General features: G+C 44.7%; 1 protein-coding gene across 2 annotated transcripts in view; it reads left to right on the forward strand.

The window, feature by feature from the left end:
- The first annotated feature begins 733 nt into the window (after positions 1–733).
- Positions 734–13,913, forward strand: part of LOC135385555 (dopamine D2-like receptor) — an 844,468-nt gene continuing 831,288 nt past the window's right edge. For both annotated transcript variants that reach the window (XM_064614934.1, XM_064614935.1), the window contains exon 1: positions 734–1,023. The gene's annotated coding sequence lies outside the window, so the exon portion shown is untranslated. The remainder of the gene's footprint in view (positions 1,024–13,913) is intronic.

The raw sequence follows: 13,913 nt of genomic DNA on the forward strand, positions 1-13,913 counted from the left end.
GAAGTGTTGCACGTTGTTTGTTTCCACATCTGTTCGCTGTTTGCTTAACCGCTGAACGAACAACAGTTTTTCTTGCCTTGTGGCTTGTTACAGCACGAGCGAAATGAATGTGCACGAGATCATAGAGACCACAACAAATTATTTTGCGGGGCACAGCTGCACCCCCCTTTCGGAGCGCAACATATCAGTATATGCATTTTTACCCTTTTGTACTTTGGAGCTCATTTTGCGGCATCTACCGAATTTGTCGTGTCACGAATTCAACCTCTCCCTAGTATTTTTCTTCATCAACATCAACAACTCTGTGCATGCAGATACATGCTGATACATCCCTATTAAAACGGCGAATCCCGTAACTGAAACCGCTTTCAGAGTTCTGACACCGAACCATAAAGGTAACCGAACCAATATTAGTTTCGGTTTCAGTCCCTGCACCTGACAGCTCACTTTTGCCTCGTGCTCTTACTTATTAGTTTCGGTTTCAGTCCCTGCACCTGACAGCTCACTTTTGCCTCGTGCTCTTACTAATAGACCACGCAAATATTGAACGCTGTTATTAAGCGTGTCACGCTGCCTCACTCCCTCTCTTGACATACGATAACGAGAGATGAAAAGCGATGTTCAATTCTACCGCGTGTGCGCCGATATGCGCATGGTTTGGGAAAAGCTTGGCGCGGGCCCCGCGCTGCGGCGCTCAGTGCTTTGGCCCTTTCTTTATGGCGTTGGTTTGACAGCGATCTTTTCGGAGCTGCGCGCTGCCTGTGGAAGGTAGAGTGGCGGTGGCCTGGAGCGGCGCTGGTGAGTCCGCAGATGTTCTCGCGGAAGAGCGTTGGATGCTGAGCACATCAGATGAGACTCCCCTTCTGCAGCCTGTTGATCGTAACGCCTGGGTTCTTATGTGGGGCTGTGCTTCCCTTTTCTGCGGTGTCGTCAATTGCTGTGTTGTGTGTTGTGATTTCGTGTTGAACAAGGAACCTAGCATAAATCGGCGTACTTGTGGAATGATCGGCGGCGGCATTTATGGTAAGTTACCTCTTTGGTCGCTCTGTGTGTCAGGTGTGGACCGCTGAGGGTGGGAGTGCTGCACTTGTGCCGTCCAACGTTACGGCTTTTTTTTTTCCTTCTTTGTCTTGTGTGGGTTTGAAACAGCTCGAGGCTTACCGCAAACGTTGTATTGTCTGTATATCCAGCTGCCTATGCGAAGCTATTCGGAAAACGTTCAGTGAATGATTCATCTCGGATCGGTTGCGTGACGTCCCACTTTTACGTTTCCCAGTGCCTTATTCACAGCCGATTCATATCATGTCGGTAAAAACACCCCAAGATTGTAGATGCGTACATGCATGCTCACACGGAAACGTTGTTGGGCACCTTTTGCCCGTGCGATAACCTGAGAGGGGAGTGGGGGGGGGGGGGGGGTAAACGAGCGGTCTGCCTGCCTAGGGAAACTAATTCATGTATGTCGTGGGGTCTTATACTGAGACAGAGGCACATTGTGGATCCCAAGAAGAACCGAAACGACAGCCGTGTAGATGTTTTCCGGTAAGCATCAGACGTGTGACGAAAGGTAAATCAATTAACGGAAGCGATGAGCGCTAACTCCGTGCGGCCGGAATAATCCCTTCGTTCTAATACGTCTATTGCCTTTGTGTATAGACTTTTCGCTTCTCATTGCCTCACAACAACGCACTGCGAGGATCGTGTTTTCTCACTAATTCATGGTATTACGCACATTACAGGCGAGTATTAAACGTGGCATTGCTAGTTTGCGAAGAATTTCTTATTGAACGCTTATCGAAATCACAAAGGCGAATGACCGATGTTTAGTGCTTATCGTGTTGAGATTTAGGAAACACTGCCTCACCGGAATGAACTGTATCGGAGCCGCCCGCCTCTCAGTCCGCGAAACCGCGATAAGACTGCGTGATCGCCTTTTTTTTTTTTTTTTCTTCGTGTGCATCTGTCTAGCGATCAAACTTAGGGCATACTTACGTATCGGTGAATTACATTGATACAGGTGTCACCCTTCTGAAATGCCCTTGCACTAACCCTGTTCTTACACTTGATAACACGATCAACCATCCGCAACTACCATCATTGTAACCCGGCTATCTGTGCTCTTGCTGTATCGTCGTTTGTCAGAATTTAACTTTTGCTTTTTATTCAAGTTAGACGCGTGCATTTAATTTAGGGAACGTTTAGCGCGCCGTTTAGATTCGGGGTTTCTTTTTTTTTCTTCTCGGCTGTAAGGTACGTGTAGATGTCATAGTTTGTTAGGTAAATCAGAGACATTAGAGGCATGTTCACCTCGTTTCATGATGACGTAAGCATCAGGTAACACAACTTGTAGGACGCCACCGTAAGATGTAACCGAGATACGTACGAAATGGACTGTGTTGAGATATTATAAAATGTATATAAACCTCCAGTTTACCCTTTAATGAGTTACTTGATTGCTTAGCAGTACAAAAGCCAGGTAAGTCCATAACACTGACGTCACAGGGGAGGAAGCGCTGGCTGGAAATTCAATTATAAATGATTGGCTGGGAATTTATGTGAGATATTTTGGACGGCGACTCTGAGGACACATGTGAAAGCGATGTTTTCCCTTCTTTTTTTACCGAACTTAAGGTTTAAGGCCTTAAACTTGCAAAGGCTGTAAACAAAAACCGAGACTGGCGTCTTGCCACACGGCAGTGATGAGAACTCCGGCGAGAAACGGAGATGTGAAAGGAAAGGAACGGAGTTCTCGAAACTCCGTAACTTCTGAATTGTCTACTAATGGCGAATTCCGATGATCGTTTTCGTGCAGCGCAGTGTAGAGTGCCTGTGTGCGCTTCGTGTAGAAGCTAACGATGAACCAATGACACGCGACGCATATGTTGCACTGAAGTGATCAGGTTTTCTGCACAACAAGTTCGTGGAATTCACCATATGGCTCTTGCATGTCCTCACTCTATATTGCAACCTATACTCTCCCCATGTCGGCTGTTTCACAAAGCATATGGCGTGTGGTATATACGCGTACTTCCATTATAGAAAGCCCTGCTGGTTGTGAAAGATAGCAACTGCCCACCAGATACACAGACAGTAACACGAGAGAAAAATGTCGAATAACGACCGCGCTCGAGAGGCTCTATATTACGGTCATCTGCTCGTAGAACGCGACACACAAAAGCCGAACAATTACACGGTAGCTGACGCCGCGACATATGTCTGGAGTATTGACTCTTGTTTAAACAACGCAACAGGTGGCCCGGCGCACATTTCGAAGCCTCATTTTCTTTCTGTTCGGTGGTTCTATTATAATCGACTTGACTTGATTGGTTGACAGGATTATCGGTGAAATTGCTTTGCGCTTGTTCATTTCCAAGCAACGCAGTCGATAATGTAATGGAATCGTGGAATTCCATGGAATCCCAAGCAGCACAATGTACTGAAAGTCGAGTGCAGTTGGTGTACGATATGCGTCTTATCAATCTTCTTTAGTTTCGCGGGTCTGTTCAAGGCTTTCCGCCTACCCGTCCAGCCCTGTTGCACTCGACTTTGAATAGACTGTGCTGCTTGGTGTATCATGAAATCGCATGATGCGCGCGTTGAGCGAAACATGCTTTCCCGCGAGATTAATAGTGCCGTGCGAATATTCGCATTTTTTGAATATCGAAGCGAATACTATATGTTAAATTCGCATTCCAAACCGAATACGAATTTCGTTATTGGAATTACGAATCGAATCCAGTGCCCCTTCCATACCGAATATGTTCGAATAGTTGCCGCGCAAAAAGCCACGAAAGAACAAACAATCTACAGCCAAATCCTAAGGGACACTGTTTAAGTGCACTTCTTTAAGTCAAAACGAGGTGGCGCAGCACTCTGCTTCGTCCTTGTTTTCTCTTGCGGCACTCCGCACCACTTTCCGCCAAATATGCGGAAACATTATGGTCCCGGGAATGTTGTTCCGGGATCTTTTGCGTACCGTGGAACAATCTCAATACCCAAATTGTCTAAAAAAAAGGTTCTACAAATAAAAGTGCACATTCCTTGTTAGCAGTTGGAACGTGCGTTTACGCGTACACACACAAAAATTCGTCGTTGGTCACTGCAGTATGCCACCATTGCCATACTCAGGTTTGAAAAAGTGCACACACACACATGCACATGCCATTTTTACGCGAGACAATTAAAAACTTATTATTTGCCAGTTAAGAAAGCCATGTACTGCGAAAATGTGCGCTATTTCGCCTCGCTGGATATTATTTTTGACGAATTAGCTAGGTACGTAGATCTCCTATTCAACGCCTTGTGCAGACAGCCCTTGGTTCTGCTGTTCGTTAGATTTGAGAAGGGCACTCACAGACTGCAATACTTTGATTCCGTTCTTTTTATCAAACACAACTTGAACTCGTTCACTGCTTTCACTGTGTTTTCAGAAGTTGGTGCTATAGTGGTGCTCGTCAAATCCACTGATTCCATAGCGTGAAGCAGCAGCGCATTAGCTTAGGTGTGGCGCCAAAACACGGGTTTTGTGCCGACGACCTTCCTTTTGAAATAACGCGAGCAATTGAAAACAAAGGGGACGGCAAACTCTAAGAAATGGTTCAAATGGCGCCGAAATATGACATGATATGCAAGCGTCATGTTATATGACAATCAGGAAGGAATGTGCCGAAATATGCAATTATATGATACCCGAAACATTGTAGAATCGCGCCGTTGTGGTTGGTAAGGTGTGGAGAAACGTTAGGGTATCCGTTACAAGGCATTCAAAAAATATGCATGCAGGAACTCCCGGGCCCTACAGTATAAATCAATACGCTGTACAATGACATGGGAACTGACACATGAATTCATGGTGTGCTGCGTACAGTTGTTCCTGCATCCTGGGTACTTTTGACTACGTATTCGTCAACAACAACAACAACTATACATGAATGATTATGGGATGAGGTGATTCACCGCAACAATTGCGGCATTCGTCAAGAAACAATCAATTGGATGGTGTCTTCGAAAGGTTATATTAAAAGTTGTATAATGGGCTTGTTGGCAAAGGGGGATATATTTATAAGAAGACAAAAAAATGCCACCTTCGGCCACGAAAAATGCTGGCCGAATGCGTGAGAACAAGAGGGAGAGGATGAAACAAAGGAATGGGCGTGGGAAATTGAGTGATACATAGGAGAGAGAGAGAGAGAATAGAAGTGGGTGAAAGAGAGGATGAAAGTGAGTGAAGAGAAAGCATTCAATCAACCGTGTGTTATTGTCACAATATAGATCGAAAACAATACTTCGAAGCAATGAAAAGTACTACCTCTACCACAGCGGAGTTGGGCCCGTTCAAAATTCCTTGGATGGACTCATGAAATTTCCGAAGGTTTTCCGTGGAACGCCTTCTGTGGTAAAATACCGGCAAGACGCCACCAGGATTTTCTTTGAACCGGCAGCCGTAACTAGCGACAAATTACCGGCCTGGCCGTTTAAACACTAGCCGGGTGGCAACCCGCTGGTGGTGGTGGCGATCAGGTTACTCTACTTCCCATTGTTGGGTTCACCATTCTGGCCAGCATCTCTACTATGGTTGGGTGCCGTGTTATAAGGCGAGACGAGGGCGGATTTGTCCGTAACGCGTTACTAGTAATTGCGTTACTAGTAAGCAATTACTTCTTTAGTATTTTTATAACGTAATCAATTAACGGACCGGATGCGGATGGTGCGTTTTGCTCAGCGGATCGGATGTGGATGTAAACTGTTGTGTATGCTGCGGGTGCGGATAACGTGTGCGCGAATGCGGGTCGCATGCGGATGCCAAAAATCTCATCCGCGCAGGGCTCTAGCCCCGATCATTCATGAGAGGAGACCCGATACGCGGCCGATATTGATATATGATTGGATGTTTCCTGGGGAGACCTGTCAGATCAAGATATAACCAACAGTTTTCATATATATTCTCCCGAACCTAGCGTATTCCGTTTTACTTGAGTCGTTTATAACCTTCTGTCCATCACTGTCTCTGGAAGGATAAATCGTGCTACATGCTTTTCCACCCTACCAAAAGTTCATAACAGAAGTTGTGAAGGCAATTATTATTCAGAAGGTCAAAACTGAGGTTGATAGTATATTAAGTTCCTTGGAATATATATCTGTTCGCATTTATCTCGGACAACCCGCATACAATACCTGAGAGTGTTACAACAGGGATAGATGTTCCATCTCGTCTAATATTTATTTTGGTGTTACAAAGTTACTGATTGTTCGCTGTTCCTCAGCCAATTGTGTCCGATGCCTTATGAAAGACGTCATGATGATGTCTTACTTGTTACAAAAACGAGCGTCAAGCATTATATAAAGATTGCTTTTTGTTTTACTTTGTTTCTTTTGACTTTGCTCCCCCCACCCTTGTACGAGTTAGGTAATTACGAGTGATCAACAATTTTGCACAAAATGATCCAACTTGGCTATTCGTACATATTCGAGCGTTTTTTTCAAGGAAGTCTCGAAGTACGCAAGAAGGAGAGAAAAATGAAAAGGAGGTCGGGGAAATTGTTTATTTAGAACAACTTTATTTTATGATGACAAATGGAGTTTCGTCTCCAGAGGCGATACCGTACCACATTCCTGGTGGTGATGTGGGGAATGAGATAATGAGCCACTTCAAAATAAGGATCGAAGCCCCATTGTGTCTAGAAAGGTCAAAAGATCGGACTTTCAGCGGAGAGCGTTTTTGGGATAGATTCGGCCAGGGACCAAGCAATTTTGATAGAGAGAAAGGGCGAGAGTCCAGTTGAATAAGGGACCTGGAAACTGCGATTTCGGAATGTTGGTAGTGTGGACAATGAAGAAGAATGTGCTCCAAATCCTCTAGAGCACCGCAATGACAGCATCTGGGAGAATCAACGCGTCTCAAGCGGTAACGCCACCCGAGCTGTAAAATCCACATTATGGACTCAGTAGGTGATGAGTAGCCGATAAAACCCAAATCAAGTCAAATGTAAAAGCCACGTCGAGTCGCATTCGATGCATTAACGCCGCATCTTGACGAGGTTACGCTGCGATGGTCATTAACTTAGCACGCATACCCTCGCGTTGTCTCCGTTTAGCGGTTAAAGTATCTTAAAAGTCTGCAACACAAAATATGAAACAACCAGCGGCGTGGCCGAATGAATAGAACGGTCCGCTTTTTGGTGGTAGCCGAGATCGTGCTGAAGACCGGGAGGTGCTGGGTTCGAATCCTACCACCGGCTGTGCTGTCCGAGGTTTTTCGTGGGTTTTCCGGAGGACTTCGCAGACGGATGTCGACAAGAGTTCCCCGTGACGTCGGCCCAAGCCTCATATCTCCCGCTCATTGCTTCCTGTCCTCTCACCACCTGTCCACATCTGTCTGCCGCTCATAGCCACAGTTGCTTGGCGGCGCTGGCACATTCAACATCGCAACATTATATATAAACAACCATTAAAGCCATTACCATACAAAAAGCCATTAAAGAGACAAGTAAATGACACTAGACAGTATATATATATATTCATATATATATCTTGAGAAGTTGGAGTTGGATCGGACGGCTACGTAATTATAGTTGAAATAAATGGGAGACAGAAGACGAAAGTAGGGGAAGTAACAAAAAAGGGGTTTATTAAAACTTAAAAATCATAAAAGTTAGGGAGGATGTCTACGTTACGGCGGAAGCTCCGCCTTCTTCGGGACAAAAGAGCTAAATGTGGCCACGAGGCTGATAAGGGGCTTGAGAATGACGTGGTCGGTTGGGGGAAATTCCCGCCACCTGGCGGTTGTCAATTGGGGAAATTCCAGAGCGTTTTTGTGTCAGGTCCAGGAGTGGGGTCATCGTCCTTGTAGGTCAGTGGGGATTTTGATCTGCCTGAAACGAGAAAAGGCAACAGGGTCTTATCTAGGTTGTTAGACTTCTTATTGTTGACAGCATGCCAGGGTCCTCGTTAATGGCCGATCGGAATTTGTAAATTAGGTAAGATTCCCGTTGTTCCCGGGAGCGGTCAGAGGTAAAGTTCGACTGGAGAATAAAAACTGAGGCTTCGTTGATTGAATGTTCTGGTTGTTTGAAATGGCGTGAGACTGGAAGATTAGGTTTCTTGGTAACATCCGATCGGTGATTGTTGAATCTAATTCGGAAAGAAGTTTTTGTCTGACCCACGTATTGGGCCCGGCATGTGTTGCATTGGATTAGATAGATAACGTTGCATGAGTTAAGTCTACGTCTGCGTTGATCTTGACGGTAAAGTTGGAATTCGTACTTCTGACCGTTTGTGCGGTCTGCATTAACTTGCAAATCTGGCATCTCCTGCCATTACATGGATGACAGCCCGCCGGATGGCTAGTGGGTTCGCCTACTTTAGAGCGGACCAAGCTATCTTGTAAGTTACGTCTACGTCTGTAAGCGACACGTGGTGGATTAGGAAATATGTTTTTCGTGCGTTCTGACTGGAGAAGGATACTGTGATGGCGGCTAAGTATGTTGTTAATGTTTGGGATATTTCCGGCGAATGTTACAGTTAAGTTCACGGCATTACTTTCTGATTTGTTTTGTCTTTTCTCCAGTAAGCTTAGACGGTTTGCCTTGCGAGCTCTGTTGAGAGCATCTTGAACTAGATCGGGTGGATACTGACGACCGACAAAGGTTTGTTGCAGCTGTTCTAAATTTCTGTCCAGATCGTCGTCATTCGAGCAGATTCTCCTATACCGAAGGGCTTGACTATAGGGAATGGCCAGTTTCGTGTGGCGAGGATGACAACTATGGAATGACAAATACTGCTGAGAGTCTGTGGGTTTACGGAACAGATCAGATGTTAAAACGTTTAACGTCTGATCTGTTCCGTCTAGTGTCTGTCTAGATCTGTCTGTCTAGTGTCATTTACTTGTCTCTTTAATGGCTTTTTCCGCTGATTATACATATATATATAGATATAGAATGGTGAGGGAGCGGTAAGGGCACAGCCTCAGGAGGAGAACCGCTGATATTTCGAACAGTGACTGCTCACAAGGGGAACTGTTTTCGTTATAATGACAATTGATTATTCGTGGCTTCACGTGGCTCACTAATTGTCGTACCGCGACTAGTGATATACGATATTGGACCGCGTGGGGCTCTTCTTTGCTGCTTCATGTCTGCGAGTCCTCGCGCTTATTATTTTTATTACGTTTCATAGATGAATGTTATGTGTTGTGTTGCCATTGAGTGTTGTTCTTCAAGCGGCGTTATTGTTCCACGAGAAAAGTGTCGACTCATCGATTCTGTGGGTCTGCGGCGGCGATCCTCACAAAAAGGGAAAACCAGACGGCGAAAATTCTGGAGCTTTTGTGGCGCTATATCGATGAGAAGCTGTGCGCTTGCACCATTGGCTCCGAATTACTGCACACTCACAACAGTTGTTCTTAAGTCCCATGAGAGCCATCGTTTAAATCCAAGTGTTACCAGTTCCCGTGACATAGTGGCTAGGATGATGGCCTTCCACGCCGAGACTAGGAAGTGACGCGGGTTCGAATCACCGCACCGGCTGTGCTGTCTGGGGTTTTCTCTGGGTTTTCCAGCAGAGTTTCGGCATAGTTCCCTTTGAAGTCGGACCAGGACGTATACTAACCCCCCTGTCCCCCACTCCTTGTTGCCGTCCTCTCTCCATCTGTCCACGCCTGTAGGCAGCTCATAGCCACGGTTGCTTCGCGCCTCTAGCACGGAATTAAAAAAAAAATCCAGATGTTGAGAATGAAGGCACTTCTAATATCCTCCTGGTTTCATAACGGTGCCTCCAATATGTACTGCTAGGAAAATTCGTCGCCCCCCGTTCTGTTCAGCCATTCCAACGATCACTCCTTCCCAAACGAGTTCGATATTCGTGTGAGTGCTATGCTTGATAGTCCTGCGTGTTCTGATGCTTTAGTAGGCTTACACGCAAAAGCCTCATCAAGTAGCTCCTACGCCTCATGTACGCCTGACTGGTGCCGTGCGTGCGCCCCTGTTGTATTGTTATATGTGTTCGCATCGTTCAACGCGGGTATGTAGTCGATGAGTGTTGTAATTTCTGAAGTTGCAACGGTGCATCTTTGTCTCACAGTTGTGCGTATCGTGTGGCCTATAGTTGGAGCCAACTATATTCTGCGTGTTCCCGTGTTCTACAAAAGCAACGTCAGGTGCGTGGATAAGAAGAGCCACGTCTGTGCGCTTGCAATGGAAAAACGGACTCTACAAATTGAATTTCAACCTATGCAACCATATTCACAAGGGACAAGGAGGAAGTACGACACACACAGAGCTGGAACTATCCGAGGTTCATTATTTGCACACGTACTATACAATCTCAGATAAAAGAGTTAAATGGTGCTTAGTTACCCTGGGGAACAACAAGGGTGTACTGGTCACACCATACCATTTTTGGCGTCAGGAATGGGGTGTCATCCGGATTTCCCGCGAGAAGGGTTTAAGAATGACAGGTCACTGTCCTCTCTTCTGACCATTTTTTCGTCTATTTCTATCGTACATCTTGTGGTATTTATGTTTTAGTCCGGCACTTGCAGGCGTTTATAAACGACTCTCATTACATGCACTTTTGAGAACGAAAAACATATAGACGAAACACACAGGTTGTTCAATAGACATCATATACGCATACGTACGTTCGTGGTTATACAAAGACAACGCCCAATACGGCGTCATAGTAGATTAATGTAATAGCAACATGTAGTATTACTTCTTTCAGAAAAGTATTTCCCATTTGTGTACAGTAACCCTGCCTAAATAGAGATCCAGCTTTTGAAAAGAAGCTCATCCTTCAGGCCTGCTAAGCAGTGGTGTTCCGTCAAATTCGCGAGTCAAAAATCGCGACATGTCGACGCCGCGACACGTCAAAATCACGACTAAGCCATCTGCAGGGTGTCCCAGTGAAAATAGGCTGAAAGTGAAAAGACTGAGAGAATGACCAAGAGAGAGAGAGAAATACATGATGACGATGATATGGGGATGACCAAGGTTAGGTCAGGAGAGCCTTTTACGTATTGCACACGTTGGGGAGTGGGTCAGTTCATGTTGAGTATGCACTCGCCGAGACTGACCAAGGTTAGGTCAGGGGAGCCTTTTATGCATTTCACACGTTGAGGAGTGGGTCAGTTCATGTAGAGTATGCACCCGTCGCGGCTGACCAAGGTTCGGTCAGGAGAGCCTTTTACGTCTCATAGGCTGCATGACGGAGAACAGAGAGGCGATTAAATCCCATTGATTGGCCTAAGATGTCCGAGATGTCCGTACACTGCCGCGTGTCGCGATCTTGAAGTGTCGCGATATTCACGTATCGCGATTTTTACTTGTAGCGATATTGATGTGTCCCGATTTTTGACTCGCGGTTTTGACGTAGAACCCTAAGCAGTATGTGGCCACTATATGACTCAGCTTGTACGAGAATGTGTGCCTACAAAATGCTTCAGCGTACATGTACTGCAACTGAAGATACAATTTGTGTGCTGACAGGAACAATTACTGAACTCGCGCGAACTTTGGCTCGCTTCCAGTAGCCATTATTAAAACGTCGCCTTTTGAATATGCAATGCGGTTGAACTTGGCGGTATCTGCTACCGTGCATTTAAAGGTCAGATATGCCGATTTTGAAGTGCCGCAGAACTGAGCGATACTCGCGCTGTGTGTTCGTTAGCGAAGACTGAATATGTGTGCGAAATATCTTGGTCCAACTGTTCGTAGTTTTTTAGAAAACATTTTTTTTAGTTCTCAAGCCCGCCCGTCAGACCGTCGGCAAACCCTGCGCACTGGCGTACCGACGTCACTGCTCTCGGTTTATCTGTCTTTGGCTTTGCATGAACTCTTGGCTTGGCCGCTTGGCTTCTTTCGTTTCGTCCTCTGTGCATCTTACATAAGCGAACAGCTGTTATGTTATTGCTTATTGCTAAGTCGGAAACAAAGCATGTGAATATTTTTTTGGCTCGGCGTCGTTTGGAAAGTGCACTTCCTTGTTCTGACCTTGCCTTTTATGGGCTGGAGCGATATGATACGTGATATGCCGCGGCGAAGTTGTCGAATATGCGACGGTGCTACGCTGTTAGAACAATTCATCGGAGCATTCAAGTGTTACCTGTTATAAGCTGCCAAAAGACCAAGCAGTGCAAAGCTCTTGGCTGACAATGGTGCCTGCTAATTTCCACTGCAAGGATTTCGTCCACGAATGTTATCATAGGTTACGCGCGACTCCAGAGGCAATTTGGAATCTCGGCACGAAATCGTCTGATCAAAATCTGAGGTGCCCGACGCACAACATTTTGAACGTGCCACGGAGGATCGGCAAAAAAGCAAAAAAAGGTAAGTCGAGGTTCAGATATGAAAAATAGCAAGCTTAATGAATCGATTGTGCGCTGTCCTACTGCGCTTACTTTGATATAACCACGATTAATAACACAGTAGTATTGATAATCTAACTTCTGAATTATCACAGGTGCACGCTGAAGGCGGAAATGAAGAAGGATCAGGCTTGCATCTGGTGCATGAAGAAAGGAGAGGGGGAGATATATAACCCTTTTTTCTTGTCTGTTGATCTACTGGTTAAATTGTCATTTGCTTAGCAGCATATATGTGTATATTCCAGAGTCTGCTAATAAATAAATCAGTTGAGAGCTAGCAGTCGCATTGTAGATGTCTCATCCTGTCCTTGGCTGCTTGTGTTTCACTGTGGCCATGCTTGCTATTGCAAAAACAGAAAACAAAAAAAGACCATAGAAAAACACGAAAAGAGCGACCTAAAAAGCTGCCTGTTCTAGTGCTCACATGGAGGCAATGCAATGAGGTAACGTGTTCCATTCGTGAACTGTGCACAGTAGTACATATCACAATGGCAACCCATTATTCAGATTTTTCTTGAAGTACTTTGTTTTTTTTTTTAGATTTGTTTGCACAGTCTATTATTAAGGCTTTATGTGATTCCCCTCTTGAGATACTTTAAGACTGGTGATGCTGTGCAGTTTGTTAATTTTGAAACTGTACTGTGCTGAGGTACAAAAAGAGAATTGTCATATCTGCATTTTAGTACATAGGAATGCTTTGTAAGTACTTTCCTTGTTGACATTAATAGTTGCGCCAGGTCACAACATTGTTGATTGATGGAAAATGTAAATAAATATATTTATTTGCTTGCCAAACAAATGTCGTCTTTTCTAGTGAGATATTCCCTGTTCACCAGACATAAATGTGGAAAAGTTTAAGGGGCACAATGATGGTAGAGTCTAGCATTGCTTTTTGCCACTTCACATATATTGCTGTTATTCCTGTGCACATGTAAGAATAGGAAGGTAGAGCATGCGCATAAAAAATTTCGTATGCAGGCACACATATGGTTCAGAAGATTAATTAGATGATGTCCAAACATATATAATTGTACTTGATGTGCAATGGGTATGCTAACGCATTGCTCCCATGAAGCATTTATATTTATTTTTACAAATTCTTTTTGTAAATGGTAGTTTTTATTTTATATAAATTTTATATTACTTATTGTATACTTATTTTTTATGAATTTTATAAATTAAAAACTCAAGTTACACGACCCCTGTAAGAGTGCCCTTTGCAAATGGTTTGGTAACGTGTCTCTAACTGTAAATGTAAGATGCAATCGAGAATGCTGCAGACAGGGTTGCAACTTACATGTTGCTTATCATGTCCTACATGATAAATATTAAATACAAAGTGACTTGTACAATAATTCCTGATTACGGAATTAATTCCGAGGCTGGCCAGTGATGTCACCCAGGATGACAAGTCACATAATTGCCTCTAACACTTTTACACCCCATGGGCTGAGTTGTGAATTGAAACAGCACTCTACAGAAGGATAAGGTGCACCTGATTTCTAGGATCTATGCTATGCCCTAACTCTTCAGACCCCACATTTCTAAAAAC

Source organism: Ornithodoros turicata, chromosome 2 (genome assembly GCF_037126465.1).
Source record: "Ornithodoros turicata isolate Travis chromosome 2, ASM3712646v1, whole genome shotgun sequence".
Taxonomy (NCBI): Eukaryota; Metazoa; Arthropoda; class Arachnida; order Ixodida; family Argasidae; genus Ornithodoros; species Ornithodoros turicata.